This window comes from Columba livia, unplaced genomic scaffold (assembly GCF_036013475.1).
Source record: "Columba livia isolate bColLiv1 breed racing homer unplaced genomic scaffold, bColLiv1.pat.W.v2 Scaffold_82, whole genome shotgun sequence".
In the NCBI taxonomy this organism is placed as follows: Eukaryota; Metazoa; Chordata; class Aves; order Columbiformes; family Columbidae; genus Columba; species Columba livia.
This window is the reverse complement of record NW_027043810.1, coordinates 1505627-1518382: the sequence shown is the minus strand read 5'-3', so window position 1 is coordinate 1518382 and position 12756 is coordinate 1505627.

The window sequence follows — 12756 nt, the reverse complement described above, 5'->3', positions numbered from 1 at the left end:
TACAAATTTGCAAGTTAACATTGCGAGAGACGCTGAAGGCAAAGCAGGACATTGCCCACAGCTCGCTCCTTCGTGGGTGTTGGTGCTTCCAGGCTAGGGAAGGCTGAGGGCCTGGGTTAGGGACCGATTAAGCAATCTGGACATCCATAAATCCATGGCTCCAGGTGGGATGCACCCGCGGGTGCTGAGGGAGCTGGCTGATCATTGCTAGGCCACTCTCCGTCACCTTTGCTAAGTCATGGGAAACGGGAGGGGTGCCTGAGGGCTGGAGGAAAGCAAATGTCATTCCAGTCTTCAAAAAGGGCAAGAAGGAGGACCCGGGTAACTATGGACCGGTCAGCCTCACCTCCATCCCTGGGAAACTGATGGAACGACTTATCCTTGGTGCCATCTCAAGGCATATCAGGGATAAGGGGGTCATTAGGGGCAGTCAACGTGGCTTCACCAAAGGGAAGTCGTGCTTGACCAACCTCATAGACTTTTATGAGGACATAACCGGGTGGACAGATGATGGTAAAGCAGTGGATGTGGTCTGTCTTGATTTCAGTGAAGCGTTTGACACGGTCTCCCACAGCATCCTCCCAGCTAAACTGAGGAAGTGTGGTCTGGACGATCGGGTAGCGATGTGGACTGTGAACTGGCTGAAGGAAAGAAGCCAGAGAGTCGTGATCGACGGGGCAGAGTCTAGTTGGAGGCCTGTGGAGTCCCTCAAGGGTCGGTACTGGGGCCAGTACTATTCAATATATTCATCAATGACTTGGATGAGGGAATAGAGTGACTGTCAGCAAGTTTGCTGATGACACCAAGCTGGGAGGAGTGGCTGACACGCCAGAAGGCTGTGCTGCCATCCAGCGAGAGCTGGACAGGCTGGAGAGTTGGGCGGGGAAAACATGAATGAACTATAACAAGCGCAAGTGTAGAGTCTTGCATCTGGGCAAGAAGAACCCCAGCTACTAGTATAAGTCGGGGAATGACCTGTCAGAGAGCAGTGAAAGGGACCTGGGGGTCCCGGTGGACGGCACGATGACCATGAGCCAGCACTGTGCCCTTGTGGCCAAGAAGGCCAATGACATCCTGGGGTGTATTAGAAGGGGGGTAGTTAGTAGGTTGAAAGAGGTTCTCCTGCCCCTCTACTCTACCCTGGTGAGACCGCATCTGGAATATTGTGTCCAGTTCTGGGCCCCTCAGTTCAAGAAGGACAGGGAACTGCTGGAGAGAGTCCAGCGCAGGGCGACAAAGTTGATTAAGGGAGTGGAGCATCTCCCTACTGAGGAAAGGCTGAGGGAGCTGGGTCTCTTTAGTTTGGAGAAGAGGAGACTGAGGGGTGACCTCATTAATGTTTGTAAATATGTAAAGGGTGAGTGTCACGAGGATGGAGCCAGGCTCTTCTCACTGACAACCAATGATAAGACATGGGGCAATGGGTACAAACTGCAACACAGGAGGTTCCACTTAAATAGGAGAAGAAACTTCTTCTCAGTGAGGCTGGCAGAGCACTGGAACGGGCTGCCCAGGGAGGCTGAGGAGTCTCCTCCTCTGGAGACATTCAAAAGCCACCTGGACACATTCCTGTGTAACCTCATCTAGGTGTTCCTGCTCTGGCGGGGGGATTGGACTAGACGATCTTCTGAGGTCCCTTCCAATCCCTAACATTCTGTGATTCTGTGATTCATAGTCTGATACCTCTCAATCCTTTCCCCCGCTGAGCTCAGGTGCCAAACCAGTTGTAAAAACAACCTTCGTCCTTCAATAGCTCCTTGCAGGGCTGAGGCAGAGGCGAGAGAGCGAGGCAGGTGCGCGGGGGGGGGGCCGTGGGGGGTGGGGGTCTGTCGGTGGGAAAAGCGGGGATCGAACCAGGGACCCATTTGACCAATCCGCGGGTCCGGCGCCCTGGCCGCTCCGCCAGCGCGATCCCACGGCCGTGGAACGCACGGCGCCCCCTATAGGCCGCAGAGCGGCGTGCGCTGCCGCTAGGGCCGCGAGCAGGTAGCTGTCAGCAGCGGGAGGTCTTGGGCTCTGTCAGGCGAGGGGCGGGTGGGGGGGTGTGTGATTGGGCGGGGGGCAGGTGGGGTTGCAGCGTGGTGGTGGGAGGCAGCGAGTCGGTGGGTGCCCCCCGGCATGGGCCGAGCTTAGCGGGCGGGCGGAGGTTTGTAGGGGGAGCTGTGGCGTCCCCCGGCGGTGGGGATGGCGGTAGAGGAGCGGCCAGGTCGCGGGACGCTGGTCCGCAGGGCACCCACTTCCATCCCCACCCCGCCCACCGCCCCCCCGGCCTTTAGCCGCCGCGCAGGCCGCTCTGCGGCCTATAGGGGGCGCCGTGCGTTCCACGGCCGTGGGATCGCGCTGGCGGAGCGGCCAGGGCGCCGGACCCGCGGATTGGTCAAATGGGTCCCTGGTTCGATCCCCGCTTTTCCCACCGACAAACCGCCCCCCCCACGGCGCCCCCCCCGTGCACCTGCCTCGCTCTCTCGCCTCTGCCTCAGCCCTGCAAGGAAGGAGCCCTTCGAGAAGGAATGTTGCTTTTGCAACTCAGCTGCCACCTCACCCAGCGAGGGGGGAAGGATTGACACACATCACACTGGGAATCCTTCCCACAAACCAACTCTCTTCCAACTCATGCTGCAATGCAAACTCATTCCTGCATTTCAAAAACAAGTGCGGCTAGAGGGAAGGCTAACCCAAGAGCCAGGAACCCACCTTTGCAATAGATCCAGCAGGGGAAGGGCCTTCTTAGCATGAGATGAATGAGTCCTGGAAACTGAGGCAGGCGGCGGGCAGTCCGGAAAGCCTGCAGTACCCAACCCCTGGGGAACAGGGCAGGGAATTTGCAGCTGGCATTTGTGGGGGCGTATAAGCTTTTTGCCCTATTGCGTGTGCCTACTTTTAGGTAGAACGGCCCGTTTCGCAAAAGCCTTAATAAAACGTGCTTTGCCGAGAGATCCTGCCTGAGCCTATTCTGTTGGCAAGATGATGGTTTCCTACAAGTCTGGGGGCTCGTCCGAGACTCGACGTCGTCATCTCGGGGGTCCTTATCGCCAATGGACGGGAAGGCGTGCCCCGTTGATTTCAATGGCCTTCTGGATGGTCGGTGGGGATTCCAGGACGGACGGACAGACAGAAACTGCAGGGCTGTGGGGACGAAGGCGGATCCCCGCAAACCATAGGCGAAAGGAGAAAGGAAAAAGCGGGAAGCACGATACGAGCGAGCGGGCAACTTTGTGCGTGGACCAAGGTAAGAAAACAGACTGTTAAGTACTACCTTGGTGGTCGGGGGCATTCTGAGAGGAGGGACGAGGCGCAAGGAGAAGCCTCGAGACTCAGAATGGGAAATAGAAAGGAAAAATGGTGACATTCCTCCGTCCAGTCCTTTAGGGAGGATGTTAAGGTACCGGGGAAACGTGTGGTGTACAAAAAGGAAGGATAAATAGAAAATGATAAAGTATTGTGTTTTGTCTGGACAAAATAGCCCTTAATAGAGTGATATTCTGGCCAAAATACGGATCCAATGACAATTGGCTATGCAAAGATCTAAATTGGTGTGTAAAAAAGACTGCAGGGCGTTTAAATCTTCCTCCACACCAGGGTGGGTGCGAGTCCCTCCCTTCCTGCAGTATGTTTTTGAGTGCAAAGTGTGTGGCCTGATCAGTGTAAAGTGCACATAAAAGCAGTGTTCGAGTCTCTCTTGAGAATGGGAAAATATCCTTTAGACATAAACCGTTGACCAAGTCTGAGACTAGGATGGGATCCAGCCGCACCTAAACTCCTCTCTGAAGGAGATTAGAAAGCAAGGGGCTCCCTCTGAACCTCGTGACTCAACGGAAGCGTGTCTCTGAATTTTTTTAGTGATGGGAAATAAAACTCGGCATAGAGAAGGGGACGCCCTTGGCCGAGGTATTGCAAAATTGGGAAAATACTTATGGTACAGCAAGGTTTTCAAGAAAAGCATGCAATGACCTTATATTGAGGAGGCTGGCCAACTGTAACTAAAAAACACCTAGAAAACAGATGTCCTGGACAAATGAATTACTGGTACGTATAGGATGATTTGGCATATGACCACCATAAAGAGGATGGTCGAAAACGAGTATAAAAACCTAGAGAAAGAATTTTAGCTGCAGTTGGGAGTAATTTAACTAAGGTGCTTGCAGAGCTGGTCTCTGCTCTCTGTATCACCTCTTGATTACCTCCCCAACTGTCTTTCTTGTCCTTACTGCTTTTGCTGGGCTTTACCCTGGGATTGCTAAAGTTATTTTGCAGTGCAGCCAGCAGCAGATGTGCGTGCGTATGTGTGTGTAGGGGAGCAAGTGCGAAGGGGGGGATGTACATGTGAATGCCCTCCAGTGTTCCAGTGTTACACGGATGCACCCCCTGGCACTCTGGGGATTTGATTATGTGAGGAAATCAAACTCTGAAGGGAAGATGGGGATCGATGAGCATCATGATTTTCTAATTTTTTTTTTTTGGGGGGGGAGGGGGGGAGCGGCTAGAATCCATTCTGAGCCGATGTTATCCTGTTATTGAGAGAGTTGGTCTTTCCGGAAACATCATTTAAAAGAATGTGGAACTAACCCCACAGGCAGTGGGAGACTACCTGGCCCCAAGGTGATTCTAATTGAGATGATAATAATCAAACAAATGGAGATAATTGCCAAACGGTGGTTAAAAATCTGATAAAAGCTTTTGAGCTTTTGAGGAGATAAGAGTAAACTGAACTGAAGTGCAGGAATGTAGACAGAAGCCAGGGGAGCACCGACTGGGGAAGATTTTTGGAAAGCTTTGTGGACTGGTAGCAAGTGTGTTTGTGGATCTACGGAAGTATTTCCGAGAGCATGTGCCAGGTTGGCAGGAAGAATTTGCAAAAAATCTGAGTGTGGTCGTGTTTGTGTATGATGGTCGGGAACTGAAGCGAAAAGTTGAAGCAGACTGATTGGTTGCAAGTGAAAGACTGGAAGGGAAAAGAACAAAACAAAACCGCAGAAGATTTAGACCAAAGTCAGTGAAAAAAGTGAGAGAATGAGAGAAAATGGGATGCTATTATTGTGGAAATCTGGGATATTTACCCCTAGGGCGGCAACTGTTGGAAATGACTAAAGGAAGAAAACTCAATACACTTTGGAAAATCAGAGGGGCTGAAAATGTTTTTGGTGTTGTGGTGGCTTTTTTTATTGGTGGTTTTTTTTTGTTTGTTTGTTTGTTTGTTTGTTTTTTGTGGGGAAACGTTTAAATTGGAAAAGAGCATGTAATTGGTAAAGTAATGGTGGTAATTGGTAATGAGGTCTAGTTTTTAGCAGAAACAGAAGCTCCCATGTCCCTTCTAAATTCTCCCCTAAAAAGATCCAGAACTGAAGACGGAGTTGTAATAAATGGGGTAGCAGGGAGGAAGGAGAGACAATTATGAATAAATTCCTATTTGTGATAATAAGAATTAAAAGCGTATGGGGAAGGAATATATTAGGGGAAGATTCCCCAGCTTCTATATTAGAGAGAAACCTTTTACAGGCTCTGGGTGTGGAAACACAGTTACTGCCTGGGGGGTGACAAGGAGAAAATTTGAAAGATATTGTATTACCTGGAAGTTTGTGTTGGTTTTGGCTGGGCTGGAGTTAATTTTCTTTGTGGTACCTGGTATGGGACTATGTTTTTGATTGATGCTTAAAACAGTGTTGATAATACAGAGATGTTTTTGTTATTGTTGAGCAATGCTTGCACAGAGTGGAGGCCTGTTCTGCCTCTCACGCTGCTCCAGCAGCAAGTGGGCTGGGGGGGAAGCGACAAGCAGTGGCACACTGATCTAAGCTCTTAGACCCAGTGTCTCGAGGTTGGCCAGAGTGTGTGCAAGCTGCAGCAGCAACTGCTCTTCTGGTGGGAGAAAGCAGGAAATTAAACCCTGCTGCTTTCCTATGGAGAGGTGGCAATGGGCTGCACCTCTTCATAGATGGGTCTTCAAGGGTAATTCAGGGGAAGAGACACAATGGGTGTGCCATCGTTGAAGGTGTGAATGGTGAAATAAGAGAAACGGGAAGGTTGCCTAATAACTGGTCAGCTCAAACATGCCAGCCACAAGCCGTCAGTCAGGCACTGCAAATGTTAGAAGGAAAAGAAGGTACCATCCGTAATGGTTCTAGATACGCATTTGGAGAAGTGCACACCTTTGGGAAAATTTGGGAAGAATGGGGTCTAATTAATAGCAAAGGTAAAGAATTGGTTCATGAAGAACTAGTTGGACAAGTGTTATGGAATCTGATGTCACCAATAGAAGTGGCTGTAGTACATGTTAATGGACATCAGAGGGGCAACTCTTTTTGTGTCGGGGAAGTTGGTTAGCAGATGAAATGGCCTGAGAAGCAGCCTTAACTTATTTATTGCTTCAGGTTTTATCTCACGCCCGAGGTCCTGGCCCCACAAGAAATTCCAGTTTTCAATGAAAGATAAAAAGAAGTCCTCCAAGAGTTGGAAGCCAGGGAACAGAATGGGAAATGCGTACTCCCAGAGGGTAGAGAAATGTTAAATAAGCAAACCATGAGGAAGGTATTAGCAATTTTACATCAAGAGAGTTAATGAGGAAAACAAGTAATGGGTGCCATAGTGTTATAAAAATATGGGTGTACTGGAATTTATACTATAGCCAAGCAAATTTGTGAATGATGTGTGGTTTGTAAAAAAGTAAATGAAAAGGCACTTAGGAAGCAGCCTGCAGGAGGTTGAAGGCCAAGTTTATGACCCTTCCAAAATATACAAGTTGATTTCACAGAATTACCTGCAGTTGGCTGAATTAAAAACTTACTAGTGTTTGATCATCTTACCAGGTGGGGAGAAGCCTTCCCTCTTAGCACTGCCACGGGGGCAGTGGTAGCAAAAGCGAAATAACGGATGGACCCCCACGGTTTGAAACTAAGGATTTGTTTCTCAAAAACTGTATGCTCGGGTTGTCTTTTCTGTCTTCTCTCAGGCACCAAGGGCTTCTGGCACAAACTCTGCCTTTAGAGTCTGCAGCTCACAAGTTTCAGCCTGGACAGCAGGTCCTGGTCAAATCCTGGAAAGACGCTAAGCTTCAGCCAGATTGGGAAGGCGCATTTCAAGTTCTGCTGATCACCGAGACAGTGGTGCGACCAGCTGAGAAAGGGTGGACTCATTACACGTGGATTAAAGAGCCAATCAGACCTCCAAAGGACAGTGAGGAGTGGCAAGTACTGACAACTGACGACCCACTTCAACTAAAGATACAGAGATGAAAATGAAATGAAACTTTTGGGGATTACTAATCCTGTATTATGTAGAATTTACAAATGGGTTACTTAACGTGAACGTCACTGAAACTGAAGGTTCCCTAACAATTTGAGTAGACGCTTGCCAGATCCATAGGTGTGGGGATGTACAGAGCTAAAGGGAATTGAGTTATGAAAACAAACATGTGTCCAAGGGGACCGAGTCTAAGGATGATTTAAATAAGTGCATAGTTTTTGTTGCTGTCTCTCATTGCCCCTCCTGATACAGTGTTATCTGGACCACAGAGTTTGGGGGATGGACAGTGAGCAATGAATGGTTATAGAATGAAAAAGAAAACTTACCCTATCCAAAGGGCAATCTCTCCCGGGATGTGAGTCTCTGCAGTGCAACCCTTTGCTAATTACGCTACAGGGAGCAGATGATTCAGTAAGTGAGGTTTATGGATCACGAATAGACATTAGTAGAAAAGATGCCCTCGCCTCAGCCCCACCTGGCCCGGCACCAGACGCCCAAAGCCCTTGGCCTTTCCTCCTTGCCGCTCACCAGCCTGCGCTGCCTGCCGCCCGCTTGGCCCTCTTGCTCTTGCTTCCCCGGCCCCCGGCAGACACACAGCCAGGGACACCCAGGCAGCACAGCAGGAGGGGAGCCCTTTGGCCTGCTGCCCTCCTGCCCACCCCCAAGCCCACCCCAAATCATGCATGCGCCCAGAAACCCTGACCTGCACCACAAAGGCAGCAGCAGCACCAGCAGCAAGGAACACCAGGCCTGTGGGCGCAGCTGGCCTACAGCAGGGGACGGCCCTTTGGCCACTTCCCGGATGCTCTCCTGCTCTCCACCCTCCCAACCTCTTGCACACCCCCAGCCTCGGCGCTGCAGGAAAAAGAGACAACCTCACGGCTCCGGGAGGCCCGCACTCGCAGCAACAGCCACACCACAGCTGCAGTAAGCAACACCGCTTTAGCCACCCCTGCCAAACACGGTGCTAGGCCGGCTGCCACTAACAAGAGTCAACTCCGTCCCAGCCAGAGCAAGTCCGCAGAGGCAGTGGCACCTAGCCCACCCCGGGCAGAAGGCAAGATGCAGGATGCCGAAAAACCAAGAGAATCAAGCCCTGTTCACTTGTCCTCACCACTAGCAGGACCCTGGCTGTGACTCCAGATGATTTGTGCGCTTACCGTCTGTCACCCTCCTCAAGTGACCAGTGTGGCCAAGTCTCTGTACGGATCCCTGGGGGACTGTGCCCTGGAAGGAATCCAGTCCAGCAGCACCAACCGGCACGTTCAAACGCAGCTTGCGACAAGGCCCTTCCTCTGCTTAGGAGCGCCGTCCTCCGGGCTTGCCTCTGCAGATGTCTTTTGCTCGACAGTGCCCATCCTTGGCAGAACCTTTGGCTTCTGCTTCTCACCTAGGCGTCGAAAGAGAAGCTTTGAAGTGAGAACCAAACAGGTTGCCACTAACCTTGCACTCTGTCCCCAGGGGAAAGTCGCTAACGCTGTCCCTCTTCAACACACCCGAGCCCAGATTTTAAACCACTCTTTTTTTTTTCGGAATAAAACCCAACAAGTGGGTGAGGGAGGTGACACTTAGGGCCAAGGCAGGAAGGAAGGAAGGAAGGACGGAAGAGTTTGCATCTGGTTTGCGCCCCAGAGTCTCCCGTGGGTGGGCCTGGGCCGGTTGTTCCATTTGGGTGACGCTTGCTCCCAGGCCCCGAGCAGGTAGCTGTCAGCAGCGGGAGGTCTTGGGCTCTGTCAGGCGAGGGGTGGGGTGGGCGTGGGGGGGGATGTGTTTGGGTGGGGGACAGGTGGGGTTGTAGCGGGGCTGGAGGTGGTGTGCAGAGGGGTAGGAAGGGGGGAAGAGGGGAGGGGGCTATGCTCTTTGCTCTGGGAAAGCGATGACAAGACAGGTCCAGATTCTTCAAGTGCGTAGGAGCTGTGATTTATTTGTAGTTGTTTGTGAAACAGATGTGAAAAACTGGTCAATGACTTGGGCTTCTGCTCAGATTGGTAGCTAATGCAACAGCTGCTTTTGCTGTTTGACAGGGGTTTTTTGTTAATAATTCTTAAATTCCAGTCTTAGAGAGCGAGACTAGAGAAGCTCTTCAGGATACCTACAATGTGACCACGTGCTGGCAGGAGTGGTTCATCGAGGCTCTGCTCATCTCAGTGACCCATTCATATTACAGGTAACAGGAACTAATGTTTAACTCTATTTGTCTACTCTTATATGGTATCTGTTATGCGGCATGCATGTAATAACTCTTCTGAAATAGTGTGTCGGTCTTAGCTGTGTATGTTGTTTGCCATACGAGGCCAGTATGACAGGATTTTAAGGCTGCAGAGAGTTCTTTGTACTCTCTCTTTAATCGAGCTTGAGCTTCTCACCTGCTCCAATTGAAACAAAACAAAAAACCCCAAACCTAACAAAACCAGACAAACAAATCCAACCAACAAACCAAGCAAAAATAAACCAAAACCAAAACCAAAAGCCTCTGTTTTTGAAATGATTTGGCTGCTGGAGAGCTTATTTTCCAGAATTATTTTCCAGCTGAGGTATTTAGTTCTTTCTCCTACTGTTCATGAGACAAGCCTGGAGTCGGTTTTGTCTAATCAATTCTTTGACAGGCAGTTGTGAAGGAGTGAAACGAGAGCTGTGGCTGCCAGTTCTCATCGAAGGTCTGCAGGGCACGTGTGCCTGCTGCCCTCTGCTCAGTGCCAGTGCGAGCTGAGTTATAGGAGTCAAGTGCAGAGCTTATTACACATTATTACCTTACACATAATATCTCACAGCCCATCTCACAGCCCATCTTCACCAATGTTCACGTGTCCTTTCTGTGCATTGACCAGTAAAGGTGGGGAAGACCTCCTCTTTTTTTTTTTTTTTTTAAATATGCACAGGTTTCCTCATATGTGGCTCTGAGATTTCAGCAAGTACTTGCTGGCTACGTGTCGTGACATCTCTTTTCTGAGAGGGAAAACGGAAAATGAATTTGCCAGCAGTTGTGTTGCCCCTGATCTGTGGAAAATGAGTCAGGCATCCAGTGAAGGACACTTTTGTCCCAGTTTGTGTATTTGTCAAAGCACTTGGAGTAGGAGAAGACTAAGAGATCCAGGTGACTTGCCAGTCAGTGGGAGAGGTTTTGTAGTCACCAAGTAGATGCAGGACTAAGACCTTGAATTTCTTATGTCACATGCTTATATAATGAGGTTTGGTTTCAGCTGCTATCCTGTGCTGTGATTATTGTCATAATTGTGCATATTAGCATTATATTAACTCAATTACGTTGCGTGCTGAAAGGATGCTGTAGGAAAGACTTAACTACCATTAGATCTGTCGACTGTCTTCACAGCAAACGTGTTTTCCTCTAAGCCGGGGGTGTCAAACTCATTTTCACTGGGGGGCACATCAGCCTCGCGGTTGCCTTCAAAGGGCCAAACGTAATTTTAGGACTCTAGAAATGCGACTACTCCTACATTTATACAGTCCTAAAATTGCATTTGCTACAAATGAGTTTGACACCCCTGCACTAAACATACTTTCTGAAGAGGCTGCAAAGCGCTTTTTGCATTTTGGCAAAACTTGTGGATCTTTCAACAGGACAAAGCCCCTTTCTCGCTGACAGAATGGAGAACGTGCTGATGAAGCAAAGGGGAGAAATGGATGGGCTACAAAGGTAATGCCTCTGTCAAAAGAAAACCTTATCCATCTGTTTGGGCTTTTAATAAGTACCTCGGAGTGTCAGGACACGACCCTGTGTGCTCACAGCAGCTTGTGTAGTTGTCGTGTTAACGTCACAGGGTCTGAAAATGAATTCAGTCGTGATGTCTTTTTATTTGTCCTTTCAGCTTTCTAATTTGTAACATTCTTGAGTGCGATGCTATAGGAAAGACACATGTGAACAGCTTTTAATTTCCTCAGAGTATCCAGTTGCTGCAGAGGGTAACTTACAATGTTCAGGTCTTTTGTGCTGGTGCCAACGTCAATGAATTAATTTCATTTCTAATGCATCATGTGTAAGTGTGCACTCAGTTACCTTCTCTCATGGGAAACACCTGGCTAAGTTTCTAAACTTTCTGAAGGCCATTAGCATATTGCACTAACCTGGTCTCCAGAGTGACCTGTGGCATTTTTACTCCAAGCTAAACAGAGGTTTTTCTTAGCAAACCATGTTGTTACAGCCTGTCAAATGCAGTGGTTGTGGGACTTTCAGTGACTGGATATTAACTGGCCTCTTAGCCCACCTGCATATCCCAGGGAGCTGTCAAAGAGAAGACCCAGGGGAAAAGTCATGCTCGTCATTAGGAACAGACTTATGTTACATTAAAATGACTTTTGTGCAAGGGTCCTTGTAAGAGATCTAGTGACTCTTAAAAGCACCTGCAATAAAGGACCTTTGATAGTGCTGGTCTCTGATAGACCTTTTTTTTTTTTTTTTCCCCCAGATGTGCTCAGTTAAAAACTGCCCACACTATGGGGATTGCAATCTGAATTTTGCTTGGCTTGGCAGAATGGTGTCTAGTTAAAAAACAAAACAATACCACACTCCCCTCCCCACCGCCACGGCAACAAAATAGAGTCCCCCAAGCACCCCACCCTCAACCCCCAAATTCTGGTAACTAATTTCTGGATGCTTTAATTAAAAGTCTTTGTTTGACTTCCTGGACTTTTCAGTCAAACCACAGAAGATGAGGTAATGATACCATGTTTAGGACTCCTGGCGAATCTCCGTCATCACAACTTACCTGTTCAAGCTAAGATGAAATCTTTGGTAAGAGTTTTGTTTTTGTGGCACGACCCTGGCTTGAGGGCAAGAGAGTTACTGGACTCTGGGGAATTGCCTTAGTATTTCTTATGCTCGTTTTTGTGGGACCAATAACCCTGACCTGTTTGTTCTCCAGAGTTGGTGGTTGTTTCTCCTGTATTGGAGAAAATAACCAGTAGAACAGGCGGTTGGGTGTTCTCTTTCCTTCTCTACGTTTCTGTGTTGTTGCGCTAGCTTGTGTTAGGCATTCAGTTTCTGCAGCTGTTCTCTGCAAACGAAGGATGAATTTAAAATTTGAGCATTCTTCCTTTGACAGTCTAAATGTTGTTAACACATGAGGACTGTAGTTGGTTTTCTGGTAAGCTGCCTGAACTTTGACCGACAAAGATCTCAGTCTATTAAAGGATAGATCAAGACAATGTCACTGATGTTGGTGTCAGGCCAGGACCCTTGAATACTCATACACATCCATGTCTGAGCTGCTCAGTTCGTCTCTCTGCTTGGAGTGGTGCCAAGGGGAGTTATGGTTCAATTCAGAAATGCAAGTTAATCTACATGGCACTGAATGTGACACTGTTTACCTTGGGAGAAAGGAGAGGGAAGGAGTAGGAGGAACTCTTGTCATCTCTGCCCACTGAGGAGAGAAGGAAGGGGGGTCATTGTTCAGTGGTTCTTTTCTATTGGAGACATAAGCAAAATTACCTTCTCATCTTTCTTTAAAATAATGATGGCGTTTATTGGCTTATTCTTTTTTTCCGTGTTTCCTTATACAA